Below are 19707 nucleotides of genomic sequence, written 5' to 3' on the forward strand. Positions count from 1 at the left end.
AAGTGACTTGCCCGAGGTCATCCAGATGGTAAGTTTCAAGTAGCTGAGGTTGGTTCCTGACTCCAAGGCCAGTGCCTATCCACTGTGCCACCTAGCTATCATAATCACACATATATGTGCATATATATTCTCACACATATCTAAGCAATCCAAGTGCATAGGAGAATTCTCTAGAGGAAGAGGACGGTTTCTCCAGTACCCTGGACTCTAAGATTCTGTGATTCATTCAGCAGTCAGCGTTGCCTACCTTCCCACCCACCCCCTTCTTCCTTGGTTTCCAGCATTCTGAAGAGGGTAGTAAGTCTATTTTTAGAGGTGCGATATGAAAGGAGGCTGCACAGCAGGTCCCTCAGGATTCCAGCCCTTCAGCATTCTTAGGGTCCTTGGCAACAGTCAGATGGGAATGCCAGAGGGTAGGAGGCCGGAAACAATCCGGTCTGGTAGTCACAGGAAGCGAGGAACCAGGAGATTCCCCAACCTGATTCCTTTAGCGGAATCCCACAATTACTTGCCTTTTCACTCTTCACGACAGCCCCGCTCCTCTCCTAAAGCAGGACTTCTGTGTCTTTAGTAGAAAATCAAAGATTAAAACTCATGAAACCAAACTAAAAAAAAAAAATACCCCCGGCTTTGCAGTCCCGCGGGGAAGAAAGAAAGGGCTCCCCGTAGGACACTGCGACAAGCCCCGCAGCTGGGACCCCCGCCCCACCCCGGCCCCCGGCCCGGGCGCGGCGCTGTCCATCAGCCGCGGCCGCAGAGGCAGGGCTGGCGCAGGGCTCGGGAGGCGTGCGCGGACCGGCCCTGCGGGACCGGGGGCTGCGGGGCCCAGGGGGGCTGCGGGGCCCAGGGGGGCTGCGGGGCCCAGGGGGGCTGCGGGGCCCAGGGGGCTGCGGCCGGGAAGGCCCCGGGAACTACAAATTGAGGCATGCTGGGAGCATTCCCACGCCCCTCCCAGGAAATGTCCTTTGTCCAGTCCGACAGGAAGCCCCAGTGAGGAGGCAGCCCGCGGCCCCGCTGCAGCCCCGCACCAGGCAGGCGCTCCGCCGCCGGGGCAGCTCCGGGCTAGGGCTGCTCCGCTGCCTTCCTCTCCTCCTCCTCCTCCTCCTCCTCCTCCTCCTCCTCCCCCCGCCGCCAACGCGCAGGTAAGCCGCAGGATGCCCGCGCCAGGTGGGAGTCCCCGACCCCGCTCCCAAGGATGGGCTTCCAGTGGGGAGGGGGCGCGTGGAGCTTCCTGGCTGCAGGGGTGGGGGCGGGGGCGGCAGGGTTGGCCAGGGTTGGGGCAGGGGTGGCAAGCGCCAGGGAGCTGGAGGGGGGTGCTGCTTGCCACGGACCACCGAAGGGGGCATGCGAGACCCTTAGAAGAAGAAGGGCTCCCGGGAGGAGCTTGGCACGCAAGGTGAAGGGCTTTGTGTGCGCCCCTGGAGTTGGGGACGGGCTGCGCTGCCCTTGTCTCCCCCCCGGCGGGACCCAGGGTACCCGGGGAGGGCAAGGCGGCTGCATTGCAGGGTCCCCTCTCCTTTCCCCCCTCCCATGTCTTCCCCCCCACGCTCTTCCCTTCCCCTCTCCATTGCCACCTCTACGTCTATTCATCTCTCATTTTATTCTCAGCCTTTAACCCTCCCGCTAGCTGGCACGGGGGGGGGGGGGGGGGACTTGATTGCCTGGGCGAACAGTGCCCCGGGCACTGGAACCCAATCGGGATGCAGCAGAGAGGGATGGGGCTAGGGGCCGGGGGGAGGGGCACCGACGCATTCCTCTGTTCCAGGTGGGCTCCTTGCCCCCGAGCAGGAGCCCTAGGGGCGGAGTTGGGATCCTCACCTTGGGAGGCCGCTGGGTTGGGGCCTGGAGAGTGGAGCGTGAGCCCAGAGGCTTGGGGAAACCATTAGTGAGAGAGGCAATTACTTCTCCATTCAAGGAATAATTGATAAGTGTGTCTCCCCTGCGCCCCGGAAGGATGTAAGAGGATGAAGGAGGATGGGCGCAGCAGCTGAGTAAGCTTTTGGCCAGACTTGATCATCATTTAACCTTCTAAGATTCTTCTGGGTTGGGGCTTGGGGAATTGAACGTGATCCCCAGGGCTGAGTTGGGCTCTTTACCTTGGGAGGCCGCTGGGTTGGAGTTGGGGGGGGGGGGGTTAAGCGAGAGCCCTAGGGGCTGAGTTGGGTTCTGCACCTTGGGAGGCGGCTGGGTTGGGACTTGGGGAGACTGCGACTGAGTGAGGCAATAATTTCATCTCCATTCTACAAATATTGATAAGTGTCTCCTATGGGCCCCGGGAGGATGAAGGAGAATGGGCGCCCCAACTGAGTAAACTTTTGGCCAGACGTGAGCCTAATTTCATCTTCTAGCCTTCTTCCACCCATTCATTTTTTGGAACTCTGGGAGGTTTTTCTAAAAATTATAATTTTTGAATTGACATTGATTTGTCAAACAATTATATTTTAAAAATCAAAACGATTTCTTAAAAAATTTTAAAAGCGTGACAAATTTTAAAAAAAATTAATTCCTGGTCTTAATGTGTAAAAGCTAGGTGCTTTTGAAGACTGTTTTGGGGATAGGGAGGAAGAGAAAAGAATCACTAAGTTCCTAGATTGCTTCTCTTCCCTTTTCTACTCCCATCCTCATCATGGTTCTGATAGAAAAAAAAAGTTCCACACCGTAGTCTCTAATGGGGAAAGAAAAGTACCTGGTTGACTTCTCTTGGATGAACATGATTGTGGGTTGAAAATAGATTCATGGGAAATGAAACATTTCAGGCTCTCCCCCCCCCCCTTTGCAGTGGAGGGCTATTTAGGCTAGAGAAGAGGTTCTGTAGATGTGAATGAGGAGTGATTTCTTGGTTTGGAGAGGATCTCTATTTCAAGAGGGAAAAAACATAAGACTTAATTCTTTGCAGTTGGAAAAGTAAAGCAAAAGAGTAAACCAGAAATTGGCTGGAGACAAAATCCAAAGTGAAAGGAACAGCCTCAGATAGTTATACATAAATGCAGAAGTATGAGTAATAAGCAAAATAAACTAGAGTCTAATGAAAGAAGGCAAAGAGATTTGAGGATAGGTTGGACTGGGTGTGGGGATGAGAAAACTGAATAGAAGGCTGTGGATCAAGAAACTAAATTGATTACTGCCTAAGCTATTTTAATACAAAATCAACAAGCCACAGTATTTAAGGGTCATATTATGTACCTGGTACTTTACTAAGGGCTGGGAATATGGCAAGAGGCAAAATACAGCCATTGAGCTCAAAGAACTCAATCTAATGAAAGGGACTAGGAACCAACAATCATAGAGAAATTAGTTATATATAAAATAATCAACAGAGGGAATGATCGAGCTTTAAAATGAACCAGAAAAGTCTTGTGAAAGATGGGATTTTAGCTGGGTCTTGAAGGAATTAAGGAGGTGAGAATGAGGAGGAAAGTATTCCAGGTATGGGAGACAACTAGAGAAAATGCCCAGAGAGTCTTAAGAGTGGATGCCAGTGTCACTGAATCACAAAGAAGATGACAGGTGGGATGATATGTAAGAAGACTGGGAATTAGAGGGAGGTCAGGTTTGAAAGACTTTAAATGCCAAAAATGATTTTGTATTTGTTCCTGGAGATAAGAAATTTACTAAAATTTATTGAATGAGGGAGAGAAATAGAGTGGATGGGACTTTAGAACTCACAGATGCAGCAACTCAAAAGCCACAGGCCAAACGTGACTACAATTCTCCTATACAATGGAACCAGGTTAAGATGTAAATGGGAAATATTTAGCAAAGTAAATAAAATAGATAATATGTGTTTTTCTAAGTCATTATGTAGTCTGCAGTGATCCTTAGGTACTTTTTTGGGGGGGGGGTTGGTGACCCTAGATTCAACTTCCTCATTTTACCTTATAGATAAGAAATTGATGCCCAGAGGGCCAAAGTATTTGATTGAGGTTAGAGGTACTAAAACGAATAGGGTTGGGATTTAAATTCTGATTCTTTTGTTCACTATATAACATTGTTTCCTTCTGTATCACCAACCTGCCTCATTTTATGGGGAAAAAATTGAACTTTCTATCTCTTCCTAAAATTGTCATACCTAGTTTTATATTGGTGTGTATGTGTATGTATTCATACATGTTTATTTGTTCCCTGTAATAAAGTTCTTTTGAATTGAACATTGGTTTGAAAGTTTTTCCAATGTCAATAGACTATAACCTTCCTGAAGGCAAGGATTATATCTTTGCCTTAAATTGTAGATAGAATACTCTGTAATGGGGGGAGGGGGGGTGAAGAGAATGAGATTTTCTGAAAAGCCTTAGGTCATAGGCAGTTAGGAACCAGCTCTCTCTCTCTCTCTCTCTCTCTCTCTCTCTCTCTCTCTCTCTCTCTCTCTCTCTCTCTCTCTCTTCCCCACCCTCACTCTAAACCTGAATAAATCAAAATGGATGAATGAGAGTGTGGGTGGGTGTACTTGTATAGCATTTCTATTTCCCAACACTTACTTTATTCTGCCCTTAAGGGTCATCTAAGCTTCTATGAGTTACAGGAATCTTTTTACTGCCAGCCCCTCCTTCCTTCCCCATCTCACTAATAGTTAACATCCTTCGGTGGGGGAAGTCTCATGGGAGGGGAAAGTCTGATCTGCCAACAGTTTTCAAACCTCTACCTAGTTTGTCATCTGAACCATTCTATCCTCTAATTGGATGGGAAGATAATCACTTCCTTTCGAGAGTCTGAGTTATTTTTAACAACAAATGAGGGACTTCTTTTTCCTCCTACACCCCCTCACTCTAGCTGCTAGTTGGATGAGAAATTCTACTGCCCCTTTGCAACTCTGAAGGGTGGGCAGCTGTCTGTTGCTGTCAGGAAACAGAGAGCAGTCGTTATCCTTAGATCCTTGGGACTGGGAGTGAGAGACTTGATGAGGCTGGGGAAAAAAAACCCATATGGTTCAGTCAAACCTGATAAGGGATGACATCCCTAGATACTGTGTGGCTAGAATTGGTAGGATTTCTTCATTTCTTCATTTTCCTCCTCCCCATTTAAATAATGTTTCTCAAGAATCAAAACATTTACCTAATTACAAGCATCAGAAGGGAATAAAACTTGACAAAGCTTGTTGCATGGACAAGTTCAAGTGAAGAACTGGGTCTCTTTCTCCCTCCTCCTTGTTGCTAGTTCCCTGATCCAGGAAATTCCCTGTTATATATTTTGTATTTAATTGTTTAGGTAGATATTGCTGCTTCCCTTCTATAGGATATAAACTCTCTGAGGCTGGAGACCGTTTCATTGTCTTTCCCTCCTTGACCAATTTTTATCAGCTTTGCTAATCTGATCCATGCAAAGGGGGCCTTAAAATTAGTCATAAAAGTGGTAGAGTGACTATCTTACTGAAACTGGAGCAGACCATGAAATGAATCCTGCCTTACCTGCTAACTAGTTGCATGACCCCTGGCAAGTAAGTCACTTAACCTCTCTAGGTTTCTATTTCCTTATCTGGACCTTGGAGATAATAGCCCCTTGGTTGGTATCTAATCCATCTCCCCCTTACTTTGCAAATGACTGAGACTCCTTAGACTTGCCCCAGGTCACAAAAGTGATTCAGTGGGAGTTGAATTTTTGGGGGGAAAAGATTCTATTATCTTTCTCTTTTGTTCAGATCCCGGAACTTCCATTTTAGCTAGAGTCTGGAAGCCAACCCTGTATGGATTCCCCAAGACCAAGGCACTTTGGTATATGCAAACCTGATGCTGGCCATTTGCACACTTTAGTCATGTCCTATAATTGAGACTCATGTTTAGCCATCTGTAAAAAGAAGAGAGAGGACTAAATGATCCTCAAAGTTTTTTTGTTTTTTTTTTTTAGCTCTGTATTTTTGTGACTGAGGATTGGGAGGCAGGATGTTTTCCTAATAAGAATAGACTCAGTAGATTTAAAAAAAAACTAAGAGAACAATATTTATTGAGCATCTCCTGTGTTCTATGATATTGTTTTGGTAAATTCTTTTTTAAAAAAATTTTGTACAAGTGATTTTTTTAAATATATTACTAAAATATTCTTGCTTAAAAGTAAACATAATGCCCCTCCCCCAAAAAAACATAGACCCTCATGAGAAATAAAGTAAAAGAAAGAGAAAAAAAATGTGTTTCAGTTTGTGTTCTGATACCATCAGCTCTGTCTCAGGTGGGTCACATTCTTTATGATAAGTCCATCACAAAAGCTACTTCCATATTTTTCCATTATTGTTGCTGATTGTAATTCCCTCTGTCCATACCTCCCCACTACCATATATTATATTTTCTCTCTCCTTTCACTCTGTCCCTCTTCTAAAATGTGCTGTAGGGTAGCTGAGTGGCACCTTAGACTGATCACTGGCCCTGGGGACAAGAGACCCCAAGCCCCCATACCACTCCCAGAGACCCAACAACCACCTGGCCCTGTGGTCCTGGACAGGCCACCCAATCCCAGCCCCTTGCAAGAAGTAAAAAAAAAAAGTGTTATATCTGACCTCTCCTTTGATCTACCCTCTCCTCTATCACCCACATCCTTCCCTTCCCCCTTTCCCCCTTCTCTCCTTTTTCTTCTAGATTTCTATGCCCTATTGAGTGTACATGCTGTTTCCTCTGAGCCATTTCAACTCAGTAGATTTTGAGCATGGTGTTGGAATATCAGTGAGGACTTCCAGGAAATAAATCATCTGATAGGAGCCCTGATTTCTCTATGTCCAAAACACAACATAGTGAACAGTTAGGAAATAGGAACTGATGAACATCCAGGCAGTGAAAACCATTTATCTGTTCCCTGCTATATGATGCAGCTCACCCAAAGGTAAACAGGTGAAGGGGATCTGAACATTTTCTGGGTGTGGAATCCAGGTGAATTGGAGGTGCTTGTCTTTCTAGCTTCTCTTCATTTCTGGCTATCCAGCTTTCAAAACAGATCAATCAATGCCTTCTGGAAATCAGCCCAGGAGAATCTGCCACAGTTTATTCTCTTGAATAATATGATCAGAGAGCTTTAATGGGAAGTTTCTGTAGCTTAGGCAGAGCTTTCAAGTAGGAAGTATGTCATTTCCACACATTGCAATTTTATTCTCCTGCCATTTATTCCAGGAAAGGCCTCTGAATTGGGTCTGAAAGGAAGGAGGAGAAGGTTTTTCTCTGACCTTTCAAGTGTGAGTGTTTTAAATCACAGTGATGGGGAGAAGCCTTAAAGGGTGGGGAGGAAGGGGGGGAGGAAGAGCATCACATTGGTTTCTCCATGAGCAAGCTAGGGAGAAAGATAATGTCTAGCTTTTGTCCAGGCTTTAATCATAGTCATATGTCATGGCAAAGGGGAATGGTACTGAAATCTGTCCTAGCCCTGGATCTTCAGTCAATCAGTTACCAAATATTTATTAATCACCTTGTGCACGCCTGGACTAAAGATACAGTTCCAAGGAAAGAAATAGGTTGTACAAGAACTGTATTTTAAATAGCTTCCTTCTCTTCCTCCCCTTTCCTTTAATCATGGTAGGCCCCAACATCCCTAACTACTGTTGTCCCAGCAGGGAGATGATGTATAGAGCAGACCTTTGGAAGGGAAACCTGGGACTATGGAGGTGCCTACCCACCTCCATAGTTTATTTGAGCCCCTGAATTACAGGAAAGGGATTGGGTGGGTGGATGGAGGCTAACCCAAGGTTAGCCCAAGGTTTTTGATGTCCTTAAGTCACAGATGTTGTTTTTATTGGTGTTGTTCCATGCTCCAACTTTGGAATTTGAAAAGGAAAGGAGCAATATTTTGGTAACAATTCTATATACATAGTCTTCTGGAAGTTTCTATAGGATTGAATAAAGATTTATAGAGCAAACCATTCCTATTGGGACTCTAAGTAGATACTCTCCTTGTTAATTGTCTTGTAAACTTTGGTGATGATTTAAGGAAGTGGGGGAGGGAATGTGTATTTGAAGAAAGGCAAATGTATGCATTACTTTTACTGGGAATGAATTTCAAAGAGTAATTGCGTGAATTTAAAAGAGTATTTGGTGTGATATTTGTCCTTCCATCAAAGAAGACTGATATCAGGGAGGCCATGGCTAGATAAGCATGTGAATTGGATGGGGGGGGCATGCTAAATCACCAGTCTCATTTTTTCCTCCTGATACTGTAGTCACAGCATCACTGTTCAATCTGCTACCTTCTATGTCTCTCTTATTGCTATAGCTAGCATTTCTAGTTCAATACTGAATAACAATGATAGTAACAGACTTGCTTCACTCCTGATTTTATTGGGAAGGCTTCAGGTTTATCCCCTTTACAGATAATGTTTGCATTTGGTTTTAGATAGATACTACTTATTTTAAGAAATGCTCCAGTGATTCCTAAATATTAAGAAAACTGGTCTATAGTTTTTTTTTTGCTTTTCCTGGTTTAAGCAGTAAAATTATATTTGTATCAAAAGAAATTTAGTAGGATTCTTCAACCTATTTTTCAAATACTTTGTCTAGATTGGGGATTAAGTATTCCTTAAATATTTCATAAAATTTACTTATGAATCCTTCTGATTTGGGGATTTTTTTCTTAGGGAAATCTTTGGTGATATATTCAATTTCTTTTTCCAAGACAGTATTGTTTGTAATATTCAAATTCTTCTGTTTATATGGGAAGCTTATATTTTTGTAAATATTCATCATTTCAGTTAGATTGTCAATTTAACTAGCATATAATTGGGCAAAATAACTCCTAATAATTGCTTTAATTTCATCTTTATTGGGGGTGTATTCATCCTTTTCACTTTTGATATTAGTAATTTGGTTTTCTTATTTCTTTTCTTAAATCAAATTAACCAAATAGTTTATCTGTTTAATTTTTTTCCATAAAACCAACTCCTAGTTTTTGAACTTGTACTATTAACACTATTTCCTGGATTTTATTTCAAACAACATCTATTACATGACTTCATTAATAAAAAAAAAGCATTGTGTGCTGGGCTCTGTGAACGAATGAAAAGCATTTATTTAGTGCTAAGCAGGTCCCAAGTTCTATATAACCAGGTCCCAGGTTCTTCCCTTAGGGAGTTTACATTATAATAATGGGAGACAGCACATAGAGAGTGGTAGTCTGGGAAATCTTGGGGATGGCAAACAAACTGTAGTGGAACTGATTGTGTTGCCTTTTCTGTTGGTATTGATGACCTTGATTTGCAATATGTAGAGGGCAGAGATGACACAACAATGGCAAGAGTGGCCGACTTGAAGGCATGGGAAGAGAGATAGAAAATAAACATTAATTTGTCCTTGAAAACTTCCAGGAAGGGGGCACCTTGCCTCTTATTAAGGCAGCCACATCCCATTTTTGGATAGTACTCTTTTTTAGAAAACTTTCCCTATCAAGCTGAAATCTCCTGCTTTTGTGACTTCTACTCATTTTTAATAACTGTCCTTTGGAGCCAAGCAGAAAAAGGCTAATTCCTGTCTCTTCTAACATTCTTTACATGCATGAAGACACCTATCAGTCACAACTTTCTCCTCTTCACCCTACTAGCATCCTCAAGACCAAGATAAACATCCCCATTTCTAAAGAAAATCCCAATATGACATGCCTTCTGAAGGTTCTTCACCGTATTGTTTGCATAATCAGTAGTTTTTCAGGGTCTTTCCTAAGACATAGTGTCCATTATTAATAGTGTTTCAGATTTTATCTGATGGGTCATTATTCAGATTATCACTTCCCTGAGTCCTCTCTTAATGCTCCCTAATTTTTCATTAGAGTACTTTGCCAGTCATATGGCATTGTCGACTCATTGTGCACACAGTTGACTAAACACTCCACATCTCTTTTAAGATGAATTTCTATCTAGCCAAATTTCTCCAACTATGTATTTCTGACTTTTTTGTAGAACTTTACATTTATCCCTATTTTATCTAATTAAATTTAATCCTATATTCTTGTCAAATATTTTAGAATCCTGACTTGTCAACTTAAGTCTTTAAGTCATTGGTCAGTTTTTTAACCCAGGAATGAGCACAGATTCCTGGGCTATTTTGATGGAGACCTTAATCTAAGTTGACATTGAACATTAATAGACCAACTACTCATTGACTGGGTTCAACCAATCAATCAACAAATATTTATTAAACACATTCTATTTCCTAGGCACTAAGACTACAAGTACAAAGAAGGTAACAGTTTATGCTAGCAAAGATCTTATGGTCTAATGAAGGAAGACACTGAGAGTCCTGGATACAACCAATCAATCAGCAAGTATTTATTAAACACATTCTATTTCCTAGGCACTAGGAATGTATGTATAAAGAAGGCAACAGTTTCTGCCAGCAGGGATCTTATGTTCCAATGGGGAAGACACTAAAAATCTGCCTAATTATACTGTGATCTTATCCATATTTCTCCATATTTTCCAAAAGAATTGCATGGAAGACTATCAGATATTTTACTAAAATTTAAATAAACCATATTTACAGCATTCCCCTTATTTACTAGTTTAGCCATCTTCTCCAAAAAAAAGGAAGAGAGGTTAACCTGGCATGACCTGTTCTCAGGTCATCTTGGGTCTTTGTAATCAATCAGTTTCCTTTTCTAGATGGCCACTTCCCTTTCGTGATATATTTTAGAATCTTGCCAGGACTCATAGTCAAATTCACTGCCCTCTAGTTGGAAGGTTTTAGTTTCTTCTGCATTTTAGAAAATTGGATGATATTCCGCTTTCTCCAATGGTAATGGTCCCATTCTCCTCAAGCTTTCAGAAATCCCTGGAGAGCTCAGCAGTTGCTTTCAATACTCTAGATCACAGAGTTCAACAGGACCAAGGAACCTGAACTTAACAAGAACAGTCAAGAGTTTTCTTTTTATTTCTTATTATTTTCTTATTAATTTTGGGTATCAGCTTCCCGATGGTCATTTTTATCCCAGGCTGTCCAGTGTGAAATTCACTGCCCTTGGAATACAATCACAATACAAGCAGATTAAGACTTGAGCTGTTCTTCCTTCCATCAAAAGTAACATTGTCCTATCCACTTAGAGCAGCAACTCCATCTTTAATTTTCTTTTTTTTTTTTGTCAAGGCAATGGGGTTAAGTGACTTGCACAAGGTCACACAACTGGGTAATTATTAAGTGTCTGAGGCCAGATTTGAATTTAGGTCCTCCTGACTCCAGAGTTGGTGCTCTATCCACTACACCACCTAGTCACCCCTCTATCTTTTCTTTGATGTTTGTTTTATCTACAGTATAACTCAATTTATGTTATATTTGAAATTTAATTAGCATATTGTTTGTCAAGAAGGATTGAAGGATGTCTCTTTTGTCCATCTTTCTAAAGACAGTCCCAGGGGCTCTGTTTCCTAGTCATTGTTAGCAAGCTCCTTGCCAGAGTCCTCTAAATGGCTGATTAATTATCTGGAAAATGGCCCCCTATCTGAGAGTCCCCAAGGCTTCATAAAAGCCAAAGAACAATCAATATCATGGTTGCTACCCAAAAAGTCCAGGACATATGCCCTCTTTTCTCAGAGGTCTGTATCCAATGTTTGTCAGCTTAATTAACACCTTTGATATTGTCAATCGTGAGGGTCTGTGCGAGATCAGGGTGAAACTGGGTTGCCCAGAGAAGTTGATCAACATTATACATTACTTTCATGATGGCATTCCAATGGATTCTGGATTCAGGATGAGGTTCTCATTCTTTCCCAGTCATCAGAGGAGTAAAGCAGGATTGGTTGTTTGCTCCCATGCTCTTCAGGATGTTTTCAGTATTGTCAGGTGAGGATAAAAATGCTAACCAGATCGGTTTCTGCCTTCAGGGTAAACTGTTGAACTCGGAAAGGGTGCAAGTCATGTTGAGGAAGGTCTCTCTGAAGATCTTTCATATTGACTGTAAGACATGGGAAATGCTGGCACAGGACCATGCAGCATGGTGTGCCCCCCGTCAAAGAAGGCACTGTGCTCTATGAGCAAAGCACAAAGGAAGTGTGAGCTGTGTGAATCCAGAACCACTTCCATCCTATATGTTCTACTGAAGCACCTTAGAAGCCTCCCATATGTGGAATCACAAGATAGATTTTTTTGTTGTTGCAATATTATGTCCAATGTTTAACAAATGTATCCTGTCACCCATCCTTGCCATCATCTTCTTTATGTGTCTTCAAAACATTGATTGATGTATCCACCTTGCTCCCTTTGACAACTTAGCCATGAGTCTAAGAATTTTTTTGTGTCCCTTTTCATAAAAGGAAAGGGTTTTATGAAAGAAAAGGTCGACTTTTGGTAACCAAATGTTGTTGTTACATAAGTTAGTGCTTAATAAATATTTGACTGGCTGTTAAAATTTTCTAACAGGTCTAATAGGAAATAGAAATCTTTTTATCAAATATAGCCTGGAGAGGCTCTCACAGGGACTTAAGTTCAAGTCTAGAGTCCTCATTATATAATGAATTACTATGGTGGACCAAATATTTAAACTAAATGTTTTGGGAAAACTGAGCCTCAAATTTAAGTTCTCAGCCAAGAATGCTTTCATAGTGGCTTGTGTCTGTGATCTAGAAAAGTAGACTGAACTAGGTGATGGGGTTGTTTAGTTTCCAGTCTGCCAGGTCAATTAATCTAATATATGTTAAGCTGCTGCTCTGTGCAAGGTCCTGGGTTAGATGTTGGAGAGAGAGAGAGGACCCATCCCATCCTCCAAATCTTACAGCCTAATCAGAACATTTAGCATGTGACATGTGCACAAATAACTAGTATGTAAGGGAGAATGTGCTAAGTGACAAGAGGAATTTAAAGAGGGAGAGATTACAAATCCCGCTAAGTGACCTTGAACAGATAAATCACTTAATTTCTTTCTAGTCTGTAAGACGGAGACTTTCCCCTCACCCACTTTCCTTTGCTTTGGGATTTAATTGGGGGGGTGATCTGTTAGTAATATTTATTACAGCAGCAGTATATTAGTTTGTGTCATAATCACAGTATTTTTACACCATGGTAATGCTTTGCTAAAGGAACTCCAGTTTTGGTTAATTTTCTCTTGGTTTTTGCTATTGATGGTGATTTGCTATTTTTCAGCTTTGCTATCTGAAATCCTTTGAAATCATCCTATTTCCTTGCTTCTTTGTTAATAGCAAAAGTAGGGAGAGGCCTTTTCTTAACCCTATCTTTGATTAAAAATGTTATTTCATTTCATATATATTTTTTAAATGACTTGGCTTTCCTCAGACTTCCTTTTCCAAGGAGTACCTCAATACCCATTTCATCTCAAATTTGTGTTGACTGTTGACTGTACATCATTTAGAATCCTTTGGTGTCCAAGAAGATATTCTAAAAGCAAAACCTTTTTCCTGCCTTCCCCTTTGGGGAACATCACCATATTTATTTTTTTTTAATTTTTGGTACATCATTTTTAAAGAAGTCAATCCACCTTAAAGTATCTGAATAAAAAGACATTGCTACCATATGTTCATAAAAAACAGGGCTGAAAAGAAACTTACCAAGAAAAGTGTTAGTTGGTTGTTGTCCTTTGTTTTCAAAGAGAACCAAAATGACATTGCCATGTTGGGGTCAAGTTAAAATTGTTTCTACCTGTGGCTGATCAGATCAATACAAGTTTAGAAGGCTCTACCACAGATTAGGGACAAATTGTCCATGTGAATATTTGGAGTGGAAGTGTCTTTAAATCTGTGCATTTCTGGGGCAGCTAGGTGGCGCAGTGGATAGAGCACTGACCCTGGAATCAGGAGGACCTAAGTTTAAATTCAGCCTCAGACATTTAATAATTGCCTAGCTGTGTGACCTTGGGCAAGTCACCTAACCCCACTGCCTTGCAAAAACAAAAAAAAATACAATTGGCAAATAAATTTGTGCATTTCACGTTTCTTTTGAGGTACCTTGATTCTGCTTTGCTCATACAGCAAAATGCCAGTGTCTCCTATGTCATGCTATCGATTCCAAAGTTCTTCAGAGAGACCTTGAGAGTGTCTTTGTATCCCTTCTGACCACCAGTTGAGTGCTTACCCATTCTAAGTTCTCCATAAAATTATTTTGGCAAAAGTAAGTTTGATATTTGAACAACATAGCCTGCCCATCAGAGTTGTGCCTCTGCAGTTAGAATTTTAATAATGCCATTTAGTTTAAGAAAGGCCCTCAGTGTCTGGTACCTTATCCTGCTTTATCTTCAGAATCTCCCTAAGACAATTCAAGTGGAAGTGATTCATTTTGCTGGCATGGCACTGGTAGACTCTCAGGGTTTTCACAGCAATGAGGTCAGCAATGGCCCTGGAGACTTTCTGTTTGGTTGTCAGTCTGATACTCTTCTCTCTAAGATTGCTTTGAGTCAACCTCCTTATCCTTGGAAAGTATATAGCCAAGATAAGTGAACTTATCCATAGCAATCAAAATTTCTCTGCTTATTGTGACCAGTGATTCTATGAATGATGTGGTACTAGCTTGGGGAGAATCTATTTTTTTTTTTTTAGTTTTTGCAAGGCAATGGGTTAAGTGCCTTGCCCAAGGCCACACAGCTAGGTAATTATTAAGTGTCTGAGGTCAGATTTGAACTCAGATACTCCTGACTCTAGGGCTGGTGCTCCATCCACTGCACCACCTAGCTGCCCCAAAGCTATCTTTTCTTGATGTTAATCATTAGGCCAAAATTTGTACAGACAGCAGAGAATCAACCCAAACTTTGTGGCACTTTAGTCTGTGAGGTTGCATTGAGTGCACAATTACCTCCAAACAAAAAAAAATCACGCACCACTTCTCCCTCCACTTTTGTCTTGGCTTGTAGCTTTACTTTAAACATACTGTAATGACTTATCCAAAGGAACCTTATAAGCAAAATATTAGTCATCCAATAATAATGATAATATAACCCTTAGTGTACATGGCTATATTGCAACTATATGCAACTATGTTAGGTTGACTGTGTCACAACCACAGACAGCATTTTTCACCATATCAATGTTTTTTTCTCAGGGTAAGCTTACCAAAGCTCTCTGTTGCGTTATTTTCACTGGATCTGTTTGCCATTCCACTATATCATGCCGTAATATTAACCCAATTAAAAGTAAACATGAAATTCAACCCAATAAAAATTAAACATGAAATCGTCATTTTGAACTGGAAAGGGGGCTTTAGAGATCAACAGGACCAACCAACATTTTATGAGTGAGGGATACAGAGTTGCAGAAGAGCAGTGATTTTGCCCAGAGTCACATACCTAGTTATCCTCAGTCTAGAACTGAAGCATAACACAAGAAAATCCATGAATTGGGTGACAACTGTAATTTTTAAAATTGGGATACTGTGGGATACTCTTAACAAAGCTGTCTATGGAGAGGGATTACTTACCTCTTACTGGAATGAATGCATGGGGCTGGAACACATCTGCCATTCTTCTCTATCAAGGCTCCAAAGTTATTTTAAGCAGAGAATTAGAAGAACCTTTTCTCTGCCTGAAGGTACAGTGAGAAAGCCAGGTCACCTGAATATATACTCTTCTCTGTTTCCCTTCTCCTTCTCCTTCATAAACAAAAGCTATAGTTGTATAAGTGTTTCTGTCTTCTCATAGATGACTGTCATTTTCTTCTTTCCCCGACTAATAAAAGTTGTCTTTGGAAGCCAATCATTCCAATGGAAATTTGATCACAGAATTGTTTGGATTAGAAAAGATTTCTTGAGGTTACCTAATCCCATCTGGCAGCTTTGACAGTTTGATTCCCAAATAATTCCAAAACAGGGTGGTTTTTTTAAAGTTATCCATGGAAGCCTCCTTGTTAACAACTTAATGGAGGCTTATATTTTATAAACTTATATAACCTATTTATTTGTAAACTTATATATAAGTTTAAGAAGCAATTAGCTATGAGAGAGAGAGAGAGAGAGAGAGAGAGAGAGAGAGAGAGAGAGAGAGAGAATAGAAGAGAACCTATAATTCTTGGGTGAGTTGTTGTTATTGTTGAATTTAAAGGTACAGTAGACTATTAAATTGTGAACATTACTTGAGCTCTTCAAGTAATTTCCTGTAGCTTGATTAGAGGATGGTCTCAAAATACTCCCTTGAGATAGCTACCCATGTTTTTTTCCTCCTAAGTGCTAGAAGAAAATCAGTTGACACAAAAATATTATGATTTTATTTTTAAAATAAACATTTTCATCCTATTGTCTGTATTGGCTTTGCCTTGTGAATTTAAAAGGGAAAAAAAAACCCAGCCCACCTATAGCTTGGTCCTATGCCTACTTATAATAATAATAATAATGGATGAGGTCCAACACACTGGCCAGGGTATAAATATTATAAAGCAAGGTTCTTAGGCTCTTGGAATCTAGTATATTCAGCACACTTAAAATTTCCCTGTCCCTAGGGATGAGTAAATGCTATTTTCCTTGATGTAAATGAAAGAGCTCATGATATTGTGGGTTCTATGGAAGTGAGGGAGTAGATCCAATTTTATGTGCAGTGTGGGTACTTGGGAATTGGAGGGTGGAGGGTGGAAGGTTGGCAGCTGTGACTGACTTGGGCTTTGGGCCAAACAGAGGGGTCTTAACTCAACCAGTTTGATGGGAAATGCCTTATCCTCAAAGACATTATTACTATTCCCAACCCAAGACTCTTGGAAGTCTAAGAAAAGCCAGTAACCAGATAAGCTATAAATTGACTTCATTGTTGCTATGGATTTGAGTCTTCCCTTTTGCTAAGTATATATTTCAGTCCTCAGATAAATGAGAGAAAACCACCAAGAGGACCATCTAAAAATAGCAGAGTTTTCTGGACCTGAAGTTTGATAAATACCTGGCTGCAGCAGAATGACCTTGGATGACCTGAATGATAATGCTCTGCCCTGTCTGGCCTTGCCCAGCTCTGTAGACTGGGATTCACTTAACCAAATAGATATATGCCTGGAAAAAGAGCCTTGAGGAAAACTCACCTACCTTTTTTAAAAATACTATCACCCATGGGGGCAGCTAGGTGGTGTAGTGGATAAAGCACCAGCCCTGGAGTCAGGAGTACCTGGGTTCAAATCCGGTCTCAGACACTTAATAATTACCTAGCTGTGTGGTCTTGGGCAAGCCATTTAACCCTGTTTGCCTTGCAAAAAAAAAACCTAAAAAAATACTATCACCCAACATAATAAGAATAATAATATTTATCTGGCATCCTATAATTTGCAAAGTATTTACATAAATTATCATTTAGTTCTCACAATAACATTGTGAGGCAGGTACTATAATTATTCTCATTTTCCAGATCAGGAAAAGAAGAAAGGTTCAATGACTTGGTCAGGGTCATGGAGTCAATTAAGACCAGGATTTCTGCTAGGGTCTTCTTGACTCCTATGTCAGAATAGCTTTGTATTCCCTAGGCCACCTAGCATAAGCATATAAAGTTGTCCAGTTCCTGAAAATGTGTTAATGGGTTAATGGGACTCTTACCCTGACCAGATGGATGACAGTCTATATAAATGGAAGGAATGATCTGACCTGGAGAATAAAAGACTGTGACTACTTTTTTCCTCACAAAGAACAAGGTTGATTTTTTTTTAACTTCCTTACTTTCAAGACTCAGCAAAATCCCATCTTTTACTAGAAACCTTTGCCAATCCTTCTTAATTCTGTGCCTTCCCTGAGTTAATTATCTCTTATTTAAACTATGAATTCTTTGCACGTTGGTTCTCCCATTGGATTATGAGCTCCCTAAAGGGCAGGGACTGTCTTTTGCCTCTTGTTGTATCCCAGCTTGATTAGCAAGTAGGGAGTCAGGCCCATAGTAGGGGTGTAATACATGCTTATTGATTTGATTCAATGCTCCAGAAATGACAATTGATTTAAACTTCGTCATCCATCTCTGATCAGACTGAGTTGTGATTGTGACTGAACTAAAGGCAGGAAGTGTGGTGATGGAAAAATAATGTTAGTGTACCAGCTGTAAAACAAATCTAACATGTGAATGTCCAGATAAATCAGAATTTACTATTGCTGTATGAAAATGTTCACCATTTTATGGAAAGAACCCCAATTGATTTCCATTCAAAGTAAGCATCTTGTGATGTAATTAAAAGATTTTTTGATGTGCAACTCTTTTAAGAATTATGCCTCTTTTGGTGGGGTATACTGGCCTTTTTTCTGTCATCTTCTTAAGCTAATGAAGCAATGCTGTGTTGTCACTGGCTACTAGATGATCCAATGGATAGAGCACCTGGCCTGGAATTAGGAAGAACTGAATTCAAATTTGCCCTCTCATATTTTTTTCTTTTTTTTTTTCATTATTTATTTAGGCAATAGGGTTGAGTAACTTGCCCAAGGTCACATAGTTAGATAATTATTAAGTATCTGAGGTCAAATTTGAATTCAAGGTCCTCCTGAGCTTCCCTGCCCTCCCACATTTCCTAGCCCTTGGAAAGTCATTCAACCATATTTGCCTCAGTTTCTTCATCCATCAAATGAGCTGGAGAAGGAAATGACAAACTACTCCAATATCTTTGCTAAGAAAACTCCAAATGGGATCATGAAGAACCAGGCATGAAGGAGACATGAACAACAAACATAGGAAATGGGCTCTAAGAGTGGTTTTACTTATGGGTTACAATCATATCTAGTATATGAGGAAGAATTTGAACCTATACCTTCCCAATTCCAGGACAGAAACCCTAAATAAGTGGACTCAGGAAACACTGAAACATATTGATATATTATTTTTTCACATTTCTATGTAATAAATATGTTCCTCTTCTTCCTTTACTAAGAAAATAAATGGAGAGGATGAGGGGAACTGCTTCAGTAAAACTACCCACACACAGAGTCTGACTTATGTTTTCCACAACCAAGATTCCTCACCTTGGCAAAAGAAAGGAGAGAGGAGCATGAAGGAAGATTTGTATCCTATTGAAGGGCTCATTGAGCAGGGAGCAGAAGAGGTGGTCAGAGCACCCGGGAGGGATCGGTCAGAGTCCTGCCACTAACCCAGGAGAACTCTGCCCCTGCCTGCTCTCCGGAGCCAGCTCTGTGAGGACAAGGGCAGGTAAGGTAACAGGGAGCCTGGGAGACCTTGAACTGCTGCCACTGAGAAGTAGGCTGGTAGTGGAGAGAGAGAGGAGGGCTATGTGGTGAGGTAGGCTCTTAGACAGGAAAGGAGCCAGAGCCGTGGAGGAGGCCAAGGACAGCTGGTTTTGGATGACTGCCCAGAGCTGCTTCCTTCTCCTGACTGCACGGCTGCCTTGGCTGCAGGCCATCTCTCAGTGATTGTGAGCCATGATTCTTTTCCTTGCTCTCCCTCCTCCTTCCCCACTCAGCTATATGCATGGGCAGGAAGGGTATGGGGAAGGCACCCTTAAAGTCTCAGAGGCTTACTGGGGGGAGGCGCACTCTCTCCAACCTCCTGCCTGAGTCACCACAATCCTTCCTTTTCTCCCTTCAGGTAGTCATACTGGTTCTTTTCTTCCATTTGTGTCCTGTGTACCACAGACCCTCTCATTTTCCCCGAAGCTTACTTGAAGGCTCACACAGAGTTAGAGCTGAAGGTGCCTCCCAAGCCAGGTGATTCAACCTCATTGAATGAACAGGAATCCTGAGACCAAGAATTGAGTAACTTAGTCACACAGAGCTGTAATTTGAACTGAGGTCCTCTGACAGACAACCCGGTACTATCCTTTCTGCTCTTTATGAATCTATGGTTCACCCCAACAATGTTGATCAGTCATTTTTTTCAGTTGGGGGGGCGGTTCTTGGCAAAGATACTACATTGCTTTGTCATTTT

The 19707-nt window shown here is 41.4% G+C and overlaps 1 protein-coding gene across 2 annotated transcripts in view; it reads left to right on the plus strand.

Annotated features, from left to right (window-relative positions):
- The first annotated feature begins 1029 nt into the window (after positions 1–1029).
- ZNF697 (zinc finger protein 697) overlaps positions 1030–19707 on the plus strand; it is a 37601-nt gene continuing 18923 nt past the window's right edge. The window contains exon 1 of one of the 2 annotated variants that reach the window (XM_074188576.1): positions 1030–1142. The gene's annotated coding sequence lies outside the window, so the exon portion shown is untranslated. Of the gene's footprint in view, positions 1143–8800; positions 18973–19707 lie in introns of those variants that run through there. The other variant, XM_074188577.1, reaches the window with a different exon arrangement.

The sequence above is a fragment of the Macrotis lagotis genome, chromosome 5 (genome assembly GCF_037893015.1).
Source record: "Macrotis lagotis isolate mMagLag1 chromosome 5, bilby.v1.9.chrom.fasta, whole genome shotgun sequence".
Classification (NCBI taxonomy): Eukaryota; Metazoa; Chordata; class Mammalia; order Peramelemorphia; family Peramelidae; genus Macrotis; species Macrotis lagotis.